Genomic DNA, 14,431 nt, shown 5'->3' with positions numbered 1-14,431 from the left:
GATTTTCCTATATAAACACTGTAAAAAATTATGATAGGTTTCACTGAATTAGTACAACTATTACATGGGTATATGAGTGAAAGTAAAACTGATGCTAATTGAACATACTAGGCAATGTTTCAGGTACCATATATGCAATTTACCATTCAGCATTCACTTTAATGCTCTTACAACAGGTAGTGCTGTTATCCCAGTTGTATAAATGAAGAAACAAGTAGAACAGAAAGTTAAATAATTTGTCCAAGAGTATCCAGTTTGCCAGAGGAGGAGATGAACTTTGATGTCAAGCTGGTTAATTGGTAGGCCAATCTTGAATGCCTCACTAAAATATCACCATGAGTTACAGAGACTTTGTGTGTGTGCTTTTTTGAGGGATATAATCATTTATTCATATAAACTGTTTCTCTGAGAAAATAGCTTCTGAAATTTTGAGATATAGCCCGTATGTTTCAGGAAGAATGGAGAAGTATATTACGAGACTTAGTACTTGGAATTGTGCTAAGTAAGCATGAGGAAAACAGATTGTCAAATGACTTTATTGAAATCTATTATAATCTTTATCACCTGTTTTATCTCTATCCATGCACTATCTTGTTTAATGTATTGAGTGGTTGGCAATCCATGCACGTTATACTCAACTGCTTACTCATCGCTAGAGAAAACTAATCTTGGCAGTGTTTATTTAGGCTGTACCATTTGCAAGGAACACTTGGAAAATGAGCAGCATGATATAGTGGTTACCATTACAGGTTTTGGAGACAAATTCTGTTAGTTCAAATCCCACATTTGCTATTTATTAGCCATGTCATTCTGGGCAAGTTACTTAAATTCTCTATGCCTATTTCTTTATCTGTGAATGGGGATAATCAGTTCAGTTCAGTTCAGTCACTCAGTTGTGTCTCACTCTTTGTGACCCCATGAATTGCAGCACGCCAGGCCTCCCTCTCCATCACCAACTCTTGGAGTTTACTCAAACTCATGTCCATTGAGTCAGTGATGCCATCCAGCCATCTCATCCTCTGTTGTCCCCTTCTCCTCCTGCCCCCAATCCCTGCCAGCATCAGGGTTTTTCCAATGAATCAGCTCTTCGCATCAGGTGGCCAAAGTATTGGAGCTTCCGCTCCAGCATCAGTCCTTCCAATGAACATCCAGGACTGATCTCCTTTAGGATGGACTGGTTGGATCTCCTTGCAGTCCAAGGGACTCTCAAGAGTCTTCTCCAACACCATATTTCAAAAGCATCAATTCTTTGGTGCTCAGTTTTCTTCACAGTCCAACTCTCACATCCATACGTGACCACTGGAAAAACCATAGCCTTAACTAGATGGACCTTTGTTGACAAAATAATGTCTCCGCTTTTTAATATGCCATCTAGGTTGGTCATAACTTTCCTTCCAAGGAGTAAGTGTCTTTTAATTTCATGGCTGCAATCACCATCTGCAGTGATTTTGGAGGCCCCCGAAATAAAGTCTGACACTGCTTCCCCTTCTATTTGCCATGAAGTGATGGGACCAGATGCCATGATCTTAGTTTTCTAAATGTTGAGCTTTAAGCCAACTTTTTTTTTTCATTTATTTTTATTAATTGGAGGCTAATTATTTTACAATATTGAAGTGGGTTTTGTCATACATTGACATGAATCAGCCATGGAGTTACATGTATTCCCATCCTGATCCCCCCCTCCCACCTCCCTCTCCACCCGATCCCTCTGGGTCTTCCCAGTGCACCAGGCCGGAGCACTTGTCTCATGCATCCCACCTGGGCTGGTGATCTGTTTCACTTTAGATAATATACATGTTTCGATGCTGTTCTCTTGAAACATCCCACCCTCGCCTTCTCCCACAGAGTCCAAAAGTCTGTTCGGTACATCTGTGTCTCTTTTTCTGTTTTGCAAATAGGGTTATCATCACCATCTTTCTAAATTCCATATATATGTGTTAGTATGCTGTAATGTTCTTTATCTTTCTGGCTTACTTCACTCTGTATAATGGGCTCCAGTTTCATCCATCTCATTAGAACTGATTCAAATGAATTCCTTTTAATGGCTGAGTAATATTCCATGGTGTATATGTACCACAGCTTCCTTATCCATTCATCTGCTGATGGGCATCTAGGTTGCTTCCATGTCCTGGCTATTATAAACAGTGCTGCGAAACATGGGGTGCACGTGTCTCTTTCAGATCTGGTCCTCAGTGTGTAATGCCCAGAAGTGGGATTGCTGGGTCATATGGCAGTTCTATTTCCAGTTTTTTAAGAAATCTCCACACTGTTCTCCATAGCGGCTGTACTAGTTTGCATTCACCAACAGTGTAAGAGGGTTCCCTTTTCTCCACACCCTCTCCAGCATTTATTGCTTGTAGACTTTTGGATAGCAGCCATCCTGACTGGCGTGTAATGGTACCTCATTGTGGTTTTGATTTGCATTTCTCTGATAATGAGTGATGTTGAGCATCTTTTCATGTGTTTGTTGGCCATCTGTATGTCTTCTTTGGAGAAATGTCTGTTTAGTTCTTTGGCCCATTTTTTGATTGGGTCATTTATTTTTCTGGAATTGAGCTTCAGGAGTTGCTTGTATATTTTTGAGATTAATCCTTTGTCTGTTGCTTTGTTTGCTATTATTTTTCTCCCAATCTGAGGGCTGTCTTTTCACCTTGCTTATAGTTTCCTTTGTAGTGCAAAAGCTTTTAAGTTTCATTAGGTCCCATTTGTTCATTTTTGCTTTTATTTCCAATATTCTGGGAGGTGGGTCATAGAGGATCCTGCTGTGATTTATGTCAGAGAGTGTTTTGCCTATGTTCTCCTCTAGGAGTTTTATAGTTTCTGGTCTGACATTTAGATCTTTAATCTGTTTTGAGTTTTATGGTGTTAGAAAGTGTTCTAGTTTCATTCTTTTACAAGTGGTTGACCAGTTTTCCCAGCACCACTTGTTAAAGAGGTTGTCTTTTTTCCATTGTATATCCTTGCCTCCTTTGTCGAAGATAAGGTGTCCTTCGTGGATTTATAAAAATCGTGTTCCATTGATCTATATTTCTGTCTTTGTGCCAGTACCATACTGACTGTGGCTTTGTAGTATAGTCTGAAGTCAGGCAGGTTGATTCCTCCAGTTCCATTCTTCTTTCTCAAGATTACTTTGGCTATTCAAGGTTTTTTGTATTTCCATACAAATTGAGAAATTGTTTGTTCTGGTTCTGTGAAAAATACCGTTGGTAGCTTAATAGGGATTGCATTGTATCTATAGATTGCTTTGGGTAGAATAGCCATTTTGACAATATTGATTCTTCCAATCCATGAACACGGTATGTTTCTCCATCTGTTTGTGTCCTCTTTGATTTCTTTCATCAGTGTTTTATAGTTTTCTATGTATAGGTCTTTTGTTTCTTTAGGTAGATATACTCCTAAGTATTTTTATTCTTTTTGTTGCAATAGTGAATGGTATTGTTTCCTTAATTTCTCTTTCTGTTTTTTCATTGTTAGTGTATAGGAATGCAAGGGATTTCTGTGTGTTAATTTTATATCCTGCAACTTTACTATATTCATTGATTAGCTCTAGTAATTTTCTGGTAGAGTCTTTAGGGTTTTCTATGTAGAGGATCATGTCATCTGCAAACAGTGAGAGTTTCACTTCTTCTTTTCCTATCTGGATTCCTTTTACTTCTTTTTCTGCTCTGATTGCTGTGGCCAAAACTTCCAACACTATGTTGAATAGTAGTGGTGAGAGTGGGCACCCTTGTCTTGTTCCTGATTTCAGGGGAAATGCTTTCAATTTTTCACCATTGAGGGTGATGCTTGCTGTGGGTTTGTCATATATAGCTTTTATTATGTTGAGGTATGTTCCTTCTATTCCTGCTTTCTGGAGAGTTTTAATCATAAATGAGTGTTGAATTTTGTCAAAGGCTTTCTCTGCATCTATTGAGATAATCATATGGTTTTTATCTTTCAATTTGTTAATGTGGTGTATTACATTGATTGATTTGCGGATATTATAGAATCCTTGCATTCCTGGGATAAAGCCCACTTGGTCATGGTGTATGATTTTTTTAATATGTTGTTGGATTCTGTTTGCTAGAATTTTGTTAAGGATTTTTACATCTATGTTCATCAGTGATATTGGCCTGTAGTTTTCTTTTTTTTGTGGCATCTTTGTCTGGTTTTGGAATTAGGGTGATGGTGGCCTCATAGAATGAGTTTGGAAGTTTACCATCTTCGGCAATTTTCTGGAAGACTTTGAGTAAGATAGGTGTTAGCTCTTCTCTAAATTTTTGGTAGAATTCAGCTGTGAAGCCATCTGGTCCTGGGCTTTTGTTTGCTGGAAGATTTCTGATTACAGTTTTGATTTCCTTGCCTGTGATGGGTCTGTTAAGATCTTCTGTTTCTTCCTGGTTCAGTTTTGGAAAGTTATACTTTTCTAAGAATTTGTCCATTTCTTCCAAGTTGTCCATTTTATTGGCATAGAGCTGCTGGTAGTAGTCTCTTATGATCCTTTGTATTTCAGTGTTGTCTGTTGTGATCTCTCCATTTTCATTTCTAATTTTGTTAATTTGGTTCTTCTCTCTTTGTGTCTTAATGAGTCTTGCTAATGGTTTGTCAGTTTTGTTTATTTTTTCAAAAAACCAGCTTTTAGCTTTGTTGATTTTTGCTATGGTCTCTTTAGTTTATTTTGCATTTATTTTTGCCCCAATTTTTAAGATTTCTTTCCTTCTACTAATCCTGGGGTTCTTCATTTCTTCCTTCTCTAATTGCTTTAGGTGTAGAGTTAGGTTATTTATTTGACTTTTTTCTTGTTTCTTGAGGTAAGTCTGTAATGCTATGAACCTTCCCCCTAGCACTGTTAAGCCAACTTTTTCACTCTTCTCTTTCATTTTCATCAAGAGGCTCTTTAGTTCCTCTTCACTTTCTGCCATAAGGGTGGTTCATCTGATAGTACAATATTTGTTCAAAACTAAACTAGTTCAAGTTACTAGAATTGGTAGAAGATTAAATGAGATACTATTTGTAAAGCATTTTAGAGCAGTGCCTAGTTCACAGGAAGCAAAATATTATATTTGTTTAAAACAAATAGAGTTATTTTGATAACATTTAACATCAATTTTTGATAAAAGTTTTAAGCAAATAAAGAGACTAAAAAGGACATTTACAGACTCATGCTTAACATCATAGTTAATGGTAAAAGAATGAATGTTTCTCCCTGTAAATTTGAGAATAAGACAAGGGTATTTATTCTTATTATGTCTAACTAAAACTGTAATGGAGATTCCAACCAGGCAATGAAAATAAATAAAAAGTATCCAGTTTTAAAGGAGGAAGAAAAACTGTTTATTTGTTGATGACATTGTATCTATATCTATATGTATATAGATATAGATATACAATCCAAAAAGTCTTACCAAAATCATTAGAACTAGTAAATATATTTAGTAAATTCAAAAGATATAAGGTTAATAACTTATTACAAGGGTGCAGCAATCAAGATAGTTTGATATAGCATAAGCCATATAGAGCTGTGGAACAGAATTGAGAGTCCAAAAATAAATCCTCACATTTACAATCAAATGATTTTAACAAGGATACCGAGACAGTTCAACAGAGAAAGAATGGTATTTTCAACAAAGGGTGCTGGGACAATTGCACCTCCATAGGCAAAAGAATTAAGTGGGCCCCTATGTCACACCACATACCAAAATGAATTCAAAATGGATCAAAGACCTAAATATGAGATAAAACTCTCTAAGAGTCTTATAATAAAATATAGGCATAAACATCCATAATCTTGTATGATGTAATGGTTTCTTAGATATGACAACAAAAACCCATACTTACAAATAAAAAATAAATTGAACATTATCAAAATGAAAAATTCTGGTGACTCAAAGGACACCATCAAGAAAGTGAAATACAACTCAGAGAATAGGAGAATAGTTTGCAAATAACATATCTGTTAAGGATATAGATAATTCATGTAGCTCAAAAATAAAAAGAAATAACACAACTAAAGATGGACAAATAATATGAATAGATATTTTCCCAAAGAATATATAAAAATGGCAGTAAGTGCATGAATATATCAGTATCATTAAACATGAGAGGATTGCAAATCAAAACCACAATGAGATACCAATTCAAAAAAGACAGATAATAACATATTTTGACAAGGGGATAGAGAAATTAAAACCCTCATAAACTGGGAAATATCATGGATACAGTCACTGTGGAAAACTGGGGCAGTTTATCAAATGATTAAACCTAGAATTATAATGAGTTCCAGAAATTCTGCTCCTAGATAAAGGACCAAGAGAAATGAAAACCTATGTCCACCCAAAAACTTGTATACAGATATTCAGAGTAGCAGGCGATTGGTTAAACAAAATATAGTAAACACAAAAAATAATGTAATTCATCAATAAAAAGAAATAGTATGCTGATACTCATAAGAATATGTGCATTTCTCAAATAGATTATACTGAGTATAATTCAGATAAAAAAAGCTATCCTGAATGACTGCATATGCATGTTCTTCTCCAACAGTCAGAGGGGCTATCATTGAGTGATTGCTGGCAGCCACATGGAAGGCTTAGTAGTCACCAAAAAAGGCCCTGAGGGCACTTTCTGAGAAGCTGGAAGTCTGCCTACAATGCAGGAGTCCCGGGTTCGATCCCTGGGTCGGGAAGATCCTCTGGAGAAGCAAATGGCAACCCACTCCAGCACTCTTGCCTGGAAAATCCCATGGACGGAGGAGCCTGGTAGGCTACAGTCCATGGGGTCGCAAAAAGTCAGACACGACTGAGAAATTTCACTTCAATATATATTTTATATATATTATTATAGATGTACCAGTAAGTATATATATATATGTATATATATACCAGTAAGTATATATATATATGTATATATATATATATGTATATATATATCAGTCAAAATTCATGATGATACACTTTAAAGTCAATACTTTTGTTATTTGTAAAGTGTTCCCTGGTGGCTCAGCTGTTCAAGAATCTGCCTGCAATGTGGGAGACCTGGGTTCAATCTCTGGGTTGGGAAGATCCCTTGGAGAAGGGAAAGCACCCACTCCAGTATTCTGGCCTGGAGAGTATGGGTCCATATATGAGAATATATGGTCCATGGGTTTTCAAAGAGTCAGACACAACTGAGCAGCTTTTGCTTCATACTTTAAGAACATTGATTTAAAAATGAAACCACAGTACACAATAAAACAGAGAAAAGGCTTAAAATCAGTGAGTTGAAAGTAAATGTAGGAACTAGCTTTTAAATTTTTCTTATTTAATTTATCAGGAGACTCAGGCCTTGGGATGTAAAATGCCTTTCATAATGCTAACCTAACAGGTCAGCAGACTTAGCATTAGAGCTGAATTCTGACATTTTTCATTGCTGTGTACAAAATGCAGGTGATATTGGTAGGTTATAACTCAGGTCATGTTTTTTAGGGTGCAAGTGTTATATCCATTAATCAAGATTTAGAGGGAAATTAAGGCATAATTAGAAACTTTATCCAGTTTTATTATAAATATATCAGAAAGTATGTATAGTGCATATGAATATGAATATATGGAAAGAAGTTCTCACATTGCTATCTAGACGGGCTGAGAAAATGTCTAGGGCTTGCCGCCACAGGTCCCATACAATTGGTGACACAGAGTAGGAGAATATGAAAGGAGGATATATTTCTCCAAAAATATAGTTTTATCATAAATACAGTTGAGATTAAATTTCCCTATAGATTAGAATGTCATAAGCACTAATATTTTAAAAATAATGATATTAAGAAAAATACAGAATCTCACTATAAACAAAAATATTAAGTAAGTTTCAGTTCTGAAAGTAAGATATTTATAGAACAGTAAGAATTAATTTAATTCAGGCTTGTTTTGGTATTATAACAATTTATGAGCTGAAAGTATCAGACAGATGTCTAAAACAATTTTGAAGCTAGAGCTCCATAAAGGATATGGTACTTTCCTTTTTTTACAAGATTATTTTCTTTGGCATACATTTAATTAGCTCTCCAATTCTCAGAATATTTATATGCTGCTTCTATTTTGACCCAGTCTAACAATATAAGAATTTAAATGTTAGATGTAGGAAGTAAGAGTAAAAATACCTTTGGGGTATATCTGCAAAAAGAAGGAAGGAAGGGAGGGAAGAAGGAATATGAATGGAAAAAAGGAAAAGATTAAGTCTAAATGGACACAGATTCCTTCCAAAAAAAGTGGACAAATTAGTTTTGCCTAATTCAGTGCCTTTTCTAAAATACACCCAAATAAGCATATGCTATTTATAATTTAAAGAGATGAATTAATATGCTGAAAGATGAGATAGTATGACTAATGAAGATGAAAAGGAAAACATTTGAATTGCCTTTTTGCCCTGAATAACTGTATGGCTTTAGAACCTTGGGTAGAATTAACTATGTTACTATCACTAACCCCAATCTTGTCAGAGCATTTTCAGTGGAATGCTACCCACTGTCAGTTATGTACTGAAGTGACAGAGGGAAAAGAAGAAGATTTGTCTGCAAGGAGGAGCGTGGTTTTTCTCCAGCTCCTGGTCTCTTCTCTGACACATCCTGCCCAAAGCTTTCTTCCCCAAGGCCTGAGGAAAGGGCCTGGACAGGCTATCAGGAGCAATGCATGCACTGTTCTATGTGGGCTAGTATCCTTGACAAAGCAAAGGGGTTTTGTCCTGCTGAAGTTGTTTCTATACTGTTGGGAAATTATTGATTTAATATATGATCAATGACTAAAAATCCATTCATATAAACAGTGTAGTGATTTCTCTATGACCATAAAAGCCTAGAATACTTTAGCACAAATCGCAAACAAAAGTCAGCCTGAATGATATTTTTGTTTGCTTTAATTATTGACAGTATATCTATATCTAGGACAGAGCTATTGTCTATACTATAAGTGGATAAAATTAAAAAAAAAAAGATGCTAGAACAAGATGCTAGAACATAAGTTTTCCTTTTCACTGTGAATATCTCTCAGAGTTAGGAAAACATTTTCAACTGTAGGATGGAGAAAAAAAAAGTAGTTTCTGAAATTACAAATGAAAAGGTAATTGTTGTGGAAAAGCACTCAAAATACTGCTGTCTCTCTCTCTCTTTTTGATGATTAACAGCTTCTTAAAAAAGGGAATGACTTGACTTATGCCAACTACCTGTATATAATCTGATGAGAAACAGAGATGGCAGGCCCCTTCTGTTTTCTTTTTCCCATTGAATTAGAACTACTGGGAGTCTTGAAATATCAGACTGATTTATTTTGCCTGAGTGAATCTGTAATGTTTACTCCAAATGTCATGTAATTTCATTTGGGGTTTTCTTGAGCCACGAACTGCTGAATGAGTCTATTAAGCTGGGTCACCTTGCTGTGAGTTCGCTAGCTAGAACACAATGAGAGAGACACCCAAATAGTGATAGAATCATGAGAGGGTTGGAGGCACTGCGGATGCAAGAACCCAGTTTTGGCATTCTTGTTAAAATGCCTGAGCCAAATGCTTATACTGCCTGGAGCCTGCTTGTTTTGCAAACTGTCGCATACTCTTTTAGATGACATTACATATGGAGCCATAAACTCAATCTAGCAATTTATTGGCTTCCAGTTTTTCTTCCAGAAATATCAATCTCTTGCTGAATATTTGAAATTTAATGTCTTTGGATGTTCAATAGCAAGTGGTAGCCCTGATCATTTAGTTTGTCTGACATCAGAGAGGAGAGAAAAGGTTGATGTTAAACAGGAGATGCTAGGAGAGAGAAATCATTGAAGTTGTTTGCCTGTGACCATCAGCAAATGAGACTTTGTTCCCCTTTCAGGGTCTACTTTGTAATATGGTGGCTCTTTAGTGTCACTGCCAAGAAAGGAGAGTATGCCCCTATATTTTTCTAGCTTCAAAATCACTAGGGAAGTTGAAGTTGTAAATAAAAACATCAGATTTAAATTTTATTCTGCTCAAGTTTTGAGCCTCTGATGAATGAAAAACATATGCTTTTTCCAAAGTTGTTTACTTGGCATGATATGTGTTTAGTTACTTAGAAATTAAGACTCTGTTTGAGCTAGATGCAGTATGATATTTAAGTAGTCTGTTTGGGACCCAAAGTCATGTACCATCAAAATGTTTTAAATGATGGTGAGATTCGTAGATCAATCAGTAAAGATATATTCAACCCACTACAGACATTGTGGCTAGAATCTTGTTATCACATCTTGAACTTACTGTAAAGATTATATTTCCATAGAAAATGCACTTACAGATCCAAACTGCGTTGATGAGAAAGTATCATCTCTGCTAACGCCTTCGACAAGGGGGGTGATGAATTGAATAAAATTTAAACCTGATTTTTTATTTACAACTTCAATTTCCCTAGTGATTTTGAAGCTAGAAAAGTATAGGGGTCTCATACTCTCCTTTCTTGGCAGTGATACTATCGAGCCACCATATTCCAAAGTAAGACCCTGGAAGGGGAACAAAATCTCTTTTGCTGATGGTCACAGGTAAACAACCCCAATGACTTCTCTCTCCTAGCATTTCTTGTTTAGCATCAGCCTTTTCTCTCCTCTCTGATGCCAGACAAATTAAAAGGTCATAGCATTTCTTCCAAGGAGCAAGTGTCTTTTATTTTCATGGCTGCAGTCACCATCTGCAGTGATTTTGAAGCCCAAGAAAATAAAGTCTGTCACTGTTTCCATTGTTTCTCCTAAAAGCTATGACCAACCTAGACAGCATATTAAAAAGCAGAGGCATTACTTTGCCAACAAAGGTCTGTCTAGTTAAAGCTATGGTTTGTCCAGTAGTCATGTATGGATGTGAGAAAGAAAGCTGAGTGCTGAAGAATTGATGATTTTTGAAGACTCTTGAGAGTCCCTTTGACTGCAAGGTGATCCAACCAGTCAGTCCTAAAGGAAATCAGTCCTGAATATTCATTGGAAGGACTGATGCTGAAGCTGAAGCTCCAATACTTTGGCCACCTGATGCAAAGAACTGACGCATTGGAAAAGACCCTGATGCTGGGAAAGATTGAAGGCAGAAGGAGAAGGGGATGACAGAAAATGAGATGGTTAAATGGCATCACTGACTCGATGGACATGAGTTTGAGCAAGTTCTGGGAGTTGGTAATAGACAGGGAAGCCTGGCATGCTGCAGTCCATGGGGTCACAAAAAGTGGGACGTGACTGAGCAACAGAACTGACTGACTAACAGGTCACTGGTGGTAGCTACCATAGTTGGGGCAGGGTGTATGGCTCACAGGCAGGGAGTGATGACTAGACTTGGGTAGTAAGGGTGTGTGAGAAAAGTAGCCATCTACAGGCAGACAGCAGTAGGAGGCTACCCAGTTCAGCTCACAATCCAGGGCTTAGATTTCTTTGCTCAGGCATGAAGTATTTGTTCAGGCTGGGATCAGCATTGGATTTACAGCCTCTCACCTGTTTTCTATCCTGTTCATCTCTCACTAGCTTCCCTGGTGGCTCAGATGGTAAAGAATCTGCCTGTAACACAGGAGACCTGGGTTCAATCCCTGGGTTGGAAAGATATCCTGGAGAAGGGAATAGCACCCCACTCCTGTATTCTTGCCTGGAGAATTCCATGGACAGAGAGGCCTTGTGGGCTACAGTCGATGGGGCTGCACAAAAGTCAGACATTACTGAGTGAGTAACACATCCCTGTTTTCTATAGATTAAAACAAATTCTTCTAAAATACTTCTTTCTGTGATTCTATAGCATTTCTTCATTTAGCGCTGCCCTGGAATGATAGTCCAAAAACTCATTTTACATCTTACAATGGGGAAAAGACAGTCTCTTCAGCAGTTGGTGTTGGGAAATTGGACAGCCACATGTAAATTGATGTAGTTAGAACACAGAATACATCCTTACATCAAGCAAAAATAAACTCAAAATGGCTTAAAGACTTAAACTTAAGATGTGACACCATAAAACTCCTAGGAGAAAACATGGGTAAAACATTCTCTGACATAAATAGTACTGATGTGTCCTTAGGTCAGTCTCTCAAGGCAATAGAAATAAAAGTAAAAATAAAGAAATGGGACCTAACCAGACTTAGAAGTTTTTGTACAACAAGGGAAACCATAAACAAAATGAAAAAACAATCTGTGCACTGGGAGAAAATGTTTGCAAATGATATGATAGACAAGGGCTTAATTTCCAAAATATAGAAACAGCTTATACAATTCAATAATTAAAAAAATCCAATTGAAAAATGAGCAGAAAAACTAAACAGACATACAGATGGCCAATAGGCACATTAAAAGATGCTCAACATCACTAACATTAGAGAAATGCAAATCAAAACTACAATGAAGTGCCACTTCACACAAATCAGAATGACTATCATTAAAATGTCTATAAGTAATAAATGCTAGAGAGGGTGTGGAGAGAAGGAAACCCTTTTACACTGTTGGTGGGAATGTAAATTGGTGCAGCCACTAGAAAAAATGGTATGAAAGTTCCTCAAAAATCTAAGAGTTGCCATACGATCCAACAATCTCACTGAGTCTATACCCAGACAAAAGTATAATTAGAAAAGATATATGCACCCTTATATTCATAGCAGCACTATTTGCAATAGTGAAGATACGGAGACAACCCAACCTTCCATCAATAGATGAATCGATAATGAAGATGTGATTCTCTCTTTCTTTATATATATATGCACACACATTTATACATACTGTGGGATACTACTCAGTCATGAAAAATGAAATGGTGCCATTTCAGCAACGTGGATGGACCTAGAGATTATCAGACTAAGAAAAGTGAGTCAGAAGGAGAAAGACAAATACCCTAAAATACACTCATAGGTGGACTCTAAAATATGACACAAATGAAAATATCTACAAAACAGAAACAGTCTCACAGATTTTGAGAACAGATTTGTAGTTTCCAGGGGAGAAGGTCATAAGGGAAGGAAGGATTGGGGTTTGGGATTAGCAGATGCAAATTATTATATATAGGATGTATAAACAACAAGGTCCTACTGGAATTATATTCAATATCCTGTGATAAACTATAATGTAAAGAATGTGAAAAGAACATATATGTATAACTAAATCACTTTGCTGTATAGCAGACATTAATACAATACTATAAATGAACTATACATCAATAAAATTTTTTTAGAAAGTTTATATTTCATTAGAAAACACATACATATAAACAAAGATAGGCAGTAATGTATTACTGCATTCTAGACATTGTAAGAGAAATGACCATAGGCTATTTTATCTGTTTCCTATTACTGCTAAAAAAAACACACACAGACTCAGTGACCTAACACAACACAACTTTGTTCTCTTATGGTTCAGAAGTCCTAAAATCAAAACACTGACAGAGTGCATTCTTTATGTAGATCAATGCGAGGGTCCATTTCCTTAACTTTTCTAGCTTCTAGAAGCTGCCTGCATTCCTTTGCTTGTGGCTCTACTCTCCATCTTTAAAGTCAGCAGCATGGCATCTTCCAGTTTCACTCTCTGTCTTCCTGCTTCCATCATCGCATTACTTTTTCTGACTCTGACCATCCTACCTACTTCTTATAAAGACTCTTGTGATTATATTGGGATCATCTGGGCACTTGGAATTGGACTTTGATATTTTGTGGGGAAACAGTAACTAATGTACCACAGCTATAGTGGAGTTCAGAGGAATGGTATTTTGCATTTTAGGAGTGGGTGGATGTAGGATATTAGAGGAGACTTCTTTGAAGTATTATTGTTTGAATCGAGATTTGGCCATTGAGTAAATACTCACTTGCAAACGCAAGGTATTCAGAATGGGCAGTGTGAAAAATTCTCACTGGGAGGACAGAGAAAAAGTAATGCTCAGAGAACTGCAAGTAGTTTGACTTGCCCAAAAGATAATTTTGAGGGGAAAATTCCCACAGGGATAAAACCGGAAGTAGGTGCTTGGATGTTTATACAGAAGCTTATGTTTCAAAATAAGGTGTCTAGAGTAGGACTGGCACTCTGCCTTGTGAAGTCTAGTCATCTTGAATTCCTGAGTTCTCAGTTATGTGTTCTAATTCAGGGAAACCAATGGCATCTACTTGTGTCCCCTCTGTCGGCACTGCAACCCGGAAGGTTTTCCAGGTAGTAAGCTGCTGCCAGAAAACTAAGATCTTGGCATCTGGTCCCATCACTTCATGGGAAATAGATGGGGAAACAGTGGAAACAGTGTCAGACTTTATTTTTGGGGGCTCTGACATCACTGCAGATGGTGATTGCAGCCATGAAATTAAAAGACGCTTACTCCTTGGAAGGAAAGTTATGACCAACCTAGATAGCATATTAAAAAGCAGAGATATTACTTTGCCAACAAAGGTCTGTCTAGACAAGGCTATGGTTTTTCCAGTGGTCATGTATGGATGTGAGAGTTGGACTGTGAAGAAAGCTGAGCACCAAAACAT

This window comes from Cervus canadensis, chromosome 4 (assembly GCF_019320065.1).
Source record: "Cervus canadensis isolate Bull #8, Minnesota chromosome 4, ASM1932006v1, whole genome shotgun sequence".
Classification (NCBI taxonomy): Eukaryota; Metazoa; Chordata; class Mammalia; order Artiodactyla; family Cervidae; genus Cervus; species Cervus canadensis.
The sequence above is the reverse complement of the archived record's forward strand: the minus strand, read 5'-3'. Positions refer to the sequence as shown.